Source organism: Choloepus didactylus, chromosome Y (genome assembly GCF_015220235.1).
Source record: "Choloepus didactylus isolate mChoDid1 chromosome Y, mChoDid1.pri, whole genome shotgun sequence".
Classification (NCBI taxonomy): Eukaryota; Metazoa; Chordata; class Mammalia; order Pilosa; family Megalonychidae; genus Choloepus; species Choloepus didactylus.
In genome coordinates this window covers 12470281-12478389 of record NC_051335.1, presented here as the reverse complement: position 1 = coordinate 12478389, position 8109 = coordinate 12470281, and positions in this window count along the sequence as shown.

Sequence of the window (8109 nt, the reverse complement as noted above, 5' to 3'; positions counted from 1 at the left end):
CTGGTTGATGTTCTTGAAGAGGCTGTTGCCTCTGGGTTCTGGGTCTTACCTGGCATAGGAGCTCTCTGGAGGATTTAAGTTTTTGAAGAATAAACTTAGTGAGTGAAACTTTTATAGAGTCTCAGATAGGGACCCGGGTATTCTTTAGGGTTTTCGGGACTACTGTTGACTTGGGTTTATCATACTGTGGCCATTTGGCATATCTAGCTGAAGCTTGCATACAGGACAGCCTCTTGACTCTATTTGAAATCTCTTAGCCACTAAAACCTTATTTTGTTGCCTTTCTTTTCCCCCTTTTGGTCAAAAAGGCATTCTCAAACCCTTGATGCCAGGGTCAGGCTCATTTCCGGAATCTGTGTCCCACATCGCCAGGGAGAATCACTCACCTAGGGAGTCCTGTCCCATGTCAGGGGGAGGGTGATGAATTTATTTGCAGAGGTGGGCTTAGAGAGAGAAAGCCCATATTTGAGAGACAAAAGAGGTTCTCTAGAGGTGACTCCTAGGCATTAGGCATAATTATAGGTGGGCTTAGCCTCCCCTTTACAACCGTAAGTTTCACAAGAGCTAGCCTCAAGATTGAGGGCTTGATATATAAAGTAGGGGGATCCTAATTTCACATAGCGTATGTTCTGTCCACAGTAATCAATCAATATTTCATATTATCATCACTTAGTTGTACATCAGTCTCCATTTTAAACAATTCTCCTGATCAAAACATCCGATAGCTCTTTTCAGCCCTTAATTATTTGTCCCTAGTATTGGTGTGGTACTAGTAAGGTATTCCTATTAATTATAGTCCCTAGTATGCCATAGATAGATTTTTCCCTTATAACACACTGTTGTCAACTCTCTGTACCAGTGTCCTACCTTAGAAGTATATCATGCAAGCACCTATCTATATCTGTAGTGCTGATTTGTGGGATACATGCCTTTAAACAACCCCTTTCAATCCTGTTCGCTTTCAATGCAGCTCTGATACTTATAATTCTATTAACTAACAATCATACCCCTATCCATTTGCATACCTTTAAATTCACCCTCATTAACATATCTGAACATATTAGGTTATCATTCCCCCTTCGCTAGCTTCTGTCTATCTCTAGGTCCCCAATATTCTACCTTTTAAGACATTGATTTTACATTGTTCAGGGAGTTCATAGTAGTGGTAACATACAATGTCTCTCCTTTGGTGTCTGACTTATTTCACTCAGCATTGTATCTTCAAGGTTCATCCATACTGCCATATGTTTCAGGACCTTGTTCCTTCTTACTGCTGCATAGTATTCCATCGTATGTATATACCACATTTTGTTTATCCACTCATCTGTTGAAGGACGCTTGGATTGTTTCCATCTCTTAGCAATTGTGAACAATGCTGCTATGAATATGGGTATACAAATGTCTGTTCATGTCATTGCTTTCAGATCTTCTGGGTATATACCGAGAAGTGGTATTGCCGGATCATAGGGTAAATCGATACCTAGTTTTCTGAGAAACTGCCAAACTGTCTTCCACAGTGGATGTACCATTATACATTCCCACCAGCAATGAATAAGAGTTCCAATTTCTCCACATCCTCTCCAGCATTTGTTGTTTCCTGTTTGATTAATGGCAGCCATTCTTATTGGTGTGAGATGGTATCTCATTGTGGTTTTGATTTGCATTTCCCTAATAGCTAGTGAAGAACATTTTTTCATGGTTTTTATTAGCCATTTGTATTTCCTCTTTGGAAAAATGCCTTTTCATTTCTTTTGCCCATTTTATAATTGGACTGTTTGTACTATTGTTGTTGAGTTGTAGGATTTCTTTATATACGCAGGATATCAGTCTCTTTTCAGATATTTGGTTTCCAAATGTTTTCTCCCATTGAGTTAGTTGCCTGTTCACCTTTTTGACAAAATCTTTTGAGGCACAGAAGCTTTTGATTTTGAGGAATTCCCATTTATCTCTTTTTTTCTTGTGTTGCTTATGCTTTGGGTGTAAGGTCTAAGAAGCTACCTCCTATTACTAGGTATTGAAGATGTTTTCCTATATTATCTTCTAAGAGTTCTATTGTGCTGTCTCTTATATTGAGGTCTTTGATCCACTTTGAGTAAATTTTTGTATAGAGTGTGAGGTAGGGGTATTCTTCCATTCTTTTGGCTATGGATATCCTCTTCTCCCAGTGCCATTTGTTGAAGAGACTGTCCTGTCCCGGTTCAGTGGATTTGGGGGCCTTATCAAAAATCAGTAGATCTAGGGGTCTATTTCAGAATTTTGAATTCAATTCCATTGATCAGTATGTCTATCTTTGTGCCAATACCATGCTGTTTTGACTACTGTGGCTTTATAGTAGGCTTCAAAGTCAGGAAGAGTAAGTCCTTCTGCTTTGTTTTTCTTTCTTAGAATGTTTTTGGCGATTTGAGGCCCATTTCCCTTACAAATAAATTTGATAGCTAGCTTTTCCAAGTCTGCAAATTAGGTTGTTGGAATTTTGATTGGGATTGCATTGAATCTGTAGTTCAGTTTTGGTAGAATTGACATCTTAATGACATTTAGCCTTCCTGTCCATGAACATGGAATATCTTTCCACCTCTTTAGGTCTCCTTTCATTTCTTTTAGTAAAAATTTGTAGTTTTCTGTATAGAGGTCTTTTACGTCCTTCATTAAATTTATTCCTAGGTACTTGATTGTTTTAGTTGCTATTGTGAATGGAATTTTTTTTTTGATTGCCTCTTCAGTTAGGTCATTACTAGTGTATAGGAACATTACTGCCTTATGTGCATTAATCTTGTATCCCGCCACTCTGCTGAATTTGTTTATTAGCTCAAGCAGCTTTTTCGTTGATTTCTCAGGATTTTCCAAATATAAGATTATATCATATGCAATAATGACAGTTTTACTTCTTCCTTTCCAATTTGGATACCTTTTATTTCTTTGTCTTGGTGAATTGCTCTGGCTAGAACTTCTAGCACAATGTTGAATAATAGTGGTGACAGTGGGCATCGTTTTCTTGTTTCTGATCTTAGGGGGAAGGCTTTCAGCCTCTCACCATTGAATACTATGCTGGCTGTGGGTTTTTCATATATGCCCTTTATCATATTGAGGAAGGTTCCTTCAATTCCTACCTTTTGAAGTGTTATTATAAAAAAGGGAAGCTGAATTTTTGTCAAATACTTTTTCAGTGTCTATTGAGATGATCATTTGATTTTTCCCTTCCAATTTGTTAATGTGTTGTAGTACATTGATTGATTTTCTTATGTTGAACACCCTTGCATGCCAGGAATGAACCTCAGTTGTATATGGTGTACAATTCTTTTAATGTGCCTTTGGATTTGATTTGTAAGTATTTTGTTGAGAACTTTTGCATCTATATTCATTAAGGAGATTGGCATATAGATTTCCTTTTTAGTAGTATCTTCATCTGGTTTTGGTATCAGAGTAATATTAGCTTCATAAAATCAGTTAGGTAGTGTTCCTTTTTCTTCAGTTTTTTGAAAGAGTTTGAGCAGGAATGGTGTCAATTCTTTTTTGGAAATTTGGTAAAATTCCCCTGTGAAGCCATCTGGCCCTGGGCTTTTACTCATAGGTAGATTTTTCATCTCTTTACTTGTGATTGGTTTGTTAGGGTCTTCTATTTCTTCTTGGGTCAATCTACGTTTTTCATGTGTTTCCAGGAAATTTTCCATTTCCTCTAAATTGCAGTCATGAGGTTTTTACAATCACAAGGTAAAGGATATATAGTTATACAATCATTATCAAAATCAAGGCAGTTCAGCCACAGTTCAGCAACCTAAGGCATTTCCCTTTTGCCATTTTACAATATACAAGAAAGTAAGAAGAGTAATGTATAATGATTCAGTAATCAGAAGTATTTATTAATTCTTAACTCTTGGTTACACTAGCAACGCATTCAACTGACAACTTTTCTAGGTCCTGTATTCTACATTTAAAATTGTGATTTTAACAGGATTGTCTCACTCTTGCAAAATGAAAAGAAACTTTGTATTTTCTGCAAGAAAGTCAGAAATTCATACCTCAGTCCTTTGCTGTGCTTCTTTTCAAATCTTTCAGAGCACTGCTTAGTTGGTCAGTGGAGACAGGATTAGGTTAATATTTCCCTATTTTAATTAGCACCCAGGTTCAAGCAGGTGAAAATGCTGTTCCAAGTCATTCTACACCTGAATTGTCCATGACAGTTTTACTTGAAGCATAACACTTTCTAGTGACAAACTCTATGTTGATAGGACTCCATTTTACCGGATTTACTGCTTCCCTGCTGTCATTTAAGAAAGCCTGGCAGCTGGCCATCAGCCAGGAGATTATCAAGGGCTTTTCCCTTTCTTGGCAATCCTTGGCCTGTCACATACTTTCAAGTGGGTTTGAAACATGGACCTAATCAAGAAAGTGTTTCACTAAGATTTCAGTGCTAGCAAAGATACTTTCTCCAGTCTTGAGCCAGGATTACATGGATCAAGGAGACAGTAATCCCCAGGGTATGTTCCTTTCTCCCTCCTCTGGGTCCAAGGAGCACATGTTGACTCATGGACTTTGGGTTGTGTCGTTGCAAAGCCAATGCATTGCCTCATGTATGCCTTGGCAGCAGCTCACAACACACACCCTCCCCAGTCCCCACTTGATTGACTCCAAAAAGGTTATGTGAGTTTATTGCAGCAGGCTCAAGGGTTGCTAAGGATCCTTAGAGAACAGAAAGCCAGTAGAAGCTCTTTTTGGCATCTCAAAATGTCTTTGGAGAATTTTGTTTTATAAGGGTGATGACTCAAGGTGGTCCTTTCCAAACTTGCAATTCTTTCCATGGCATTTCTGGGAAGATCTTAAGAACAGTGTCCTATTTGGAGGGTTAGCAGGGCCTCAAAACTATGTTAGCAAAGAAATTCATATTACCTTAAGAAAATATTACTTGTGCACATAAAAAAACGGGAATCAGGGTCTGATGGAGATTAAGGAGGGAGATAAGGAACCCCCCTGCTTCTAGCATCCCACCACCACCACCCTTGGCACTGCTACTGAGTCCTTTATATTCCTAACCAAAGTGGCCATGTGTAGGCCTAGAATTGGGCCCAGTGTTTTGCAGTAGCTAGCTCTCATTTGAGTTAACAATTGAATAGTGGTGATGGGAGTAAACAGACAAACAAACAAAAGTATGTTTCTCTTCTCCTTTGCCAATACTGCATATTTTCATTAAACAAATGAGAAAAAAACTTCGCTAATGGTCAAAATGGTTTACGATTATATGTCCAACTTAATTACAAGTCCTATAAATCAAGAGACCACACCTTATTTATCAGACACTGAGTTCAGAAATTAATACCTTTAAAACCACCATAAAGAAGTGTCCATGGTGGTGGGACTTTGGGCCTCCGCAAAATAGCCTGTGGACAGACTGTGTAATCCTCTAGCTCCTGTGATGTTTTTCCCATTCAGCCCACTTACATGATTTCCAGCATCCTACTCAGTTTGCCATGCTGAGTTTGATGCTGGGTCCATGCTTGTCCTTGCACCTGACCTCTGTCCTCCATATCTCTGGCATAACCTTTTGTATCTTACTTAATAGTGCATCTGGATCAGAGCCGATTATGGGACTTTTTGACCCTTTGTGATCCTAGAACATAGGACAGTGGCCCTGGCTATAGATTTTATTGTCTGGTATGGCACAAGAGGCAGCCCCAAGGCCTTAAATCTTAAGACATGTAAGAAAGTGTTTCTTTTCAGGTGAGAGAGAGAGCAAGAGAGAGCAACACTCATGAGCATTTCATTTTGGTCACAAGGCATGACTGCATATCCCAGGCTGTGACCCAACTGTCTGTCCTGGAGCTTCTCAGCTCTTCCCTGTCCTGGGTTTTTGCCTGTTGGGCTGGCACTGCCAATGGCTCCAGCACTTGGCTCTCTCCTTCCCTGACAGCTGCACTCCAGCAGGCAGTGTCAGCCAACCTCCTGGGCCAGCTGTCTGCACTGACATTTGATCACTTCAAGTGCCTCGTTCATTTCCATGTGTACATTGTGCCCTCTGTCAACTTGCCACTCGGCGGTTGTTTGTAAATCTGTGAGCAGCTATTGCCCTGACATACATGCTCAGCTGCCCAGGGCTGACCTCATGCATTCCTGCTTCAACACCCCCAGGTAGCTATATTTCAGGGCTCCATTTGACCTGCTTCAAGAATTGAAGGGTGTGAGGCTCTGAGTGGACATGATTCATGAACAGAGGATAGAACCAGGGCCAAATCTCAAAGCCTCTGAAGAGGTTGGACAGCATTGTTGTTTGAGAGAATCAGCAGCCCTGATCAGGGATTGATCGCATGGGGAGCGTAAATATTATGGATTGAATTGTATCCTCCAAAAGGACATGTTCGAGGCCCAACCCCTGGTCCCATGAATGTGAACTTATTTTTAAATAGGATCTTCCTAGATGTTACTAGTTAAAATGAGAACAAACTTGATTAGGATGGACCCAAATCCAGTGTGACTGTAGTCCTGGTAAGGAGAGGAAATTTGGACACAGCAGAGAGACGGAGCGAGAGATGGCCATATGACAGAGTCAAAGATTGAACACCATGGATTGCTGGCCACCCACCCGATGCCAGGGGAGAGGGATGGAATGGATTTTCCTCTTTAAGAGGGAGCATGGCCCTGCCAACACCTGGATGTTGGACATCTAGCCTCTAGAACCTAAGACAATAAATCTGTTGCTTAAGCCAACTAGTCTGTGGTGCTTTATTCCAGCAGCCTTGGCCAAACTAGACATAGGACGTTTCTTTTTCCAGATAGTCTCTACTTAATGAATAACAAATTTATAATTTCAAATTGTGCTTTTTTGACCATCATACTATTAGATTGACAGGCTATGTACATGATGTGGGCTACCAAGAGAAACTGAAATGGTCCATAAGGGTGTGTCCAGTAAAGTATGATATTGCCATAAGGAAAGAATTTTAAAAAAGGGGTAAAGATATTGGAAAAAGAAAGAGAAAATTGTCTTTCCTAAAAACTATTATTACCAATAAGGAAATCTAAAGGAAAAACAACTACAAAAATCATTAGCTGTTTATTAAACCAGCAATGCCCAATAAGAAAATATAATAGAGCCATCTGGGGAGGCCAGTTCTCCACGGTCCAAATACATAGAATTATTGGGTAAAGTATAACAAAAGTACTTTTAAAATACATAGAGAAACTCAAGAATGTGAAATCCACAGATACCAGAAATAAAGAAGAACCTCCAAGCAAAAAATACAAATTGACAAAAAGAAACTGGAACATCAATAAAGAGATGAACAGTGTTGGTAACCATGGAAAGTTATATCGAAACAACAGTGAGTTATCATTACCAACAGATTAACCAACATTTTAATCTTTGACAATACCAAGTAGTGGCAAGGATTTAGGAAAGGAAAAAAAAAAAGGAACCTCTCCTGGACTCTCATAGGACAAACACTTTAGTTTGCTTTCCAAACTGTTTGTGGTGAAGAATCAGGTTCCTTTTTCTTTGCCTTGTTAAGAGTTGACTATATTATTGGTCATATCCCACAGTCAATCCCATGTGCAGCATATATTTTTTCCAATATAACATTTAAAAATGTATAACAAATTTTTACACTATCCTTCATGTCTCCTAAGAGAATATTTCTAAAATGTATATGTTTTTGCAAAGAAAAGCTTTTGGTCTCACCTAATCCATACTCTCCAAATGGACTCTTTCCATGATTCTTTTATTATTGTTGTTGTTATTTTAAAATAATCAGGTTTTTAAAATCCTATACTTTTGTAAAATATAAAATTCCATGTTTGGATATCATGGAAATATCAAATTAGGATAAAAGTTTCTAAATGCTTACTCTCAATTTCTGTACTTATCTTATGGGCTAGTAAGTAACAGTTCATGGACCAGACTTTGCATTCATGGTGGAAGGACTAGTTGAAATTATCTTGTATAATTAAGCTAAAATTAAAAAAAAAAAAAAAGTGTTTAGTTGATGTTTCAACAGCCTATATCTAGAAATCTATCCTACACCCATGCTGGTTCAAGATACAAGGAAACAAACTGGAAATATTTATTACTAGGAGAAAGGATGATTATAGTATAGCTATACGATGGAATATTATATAGCTGTT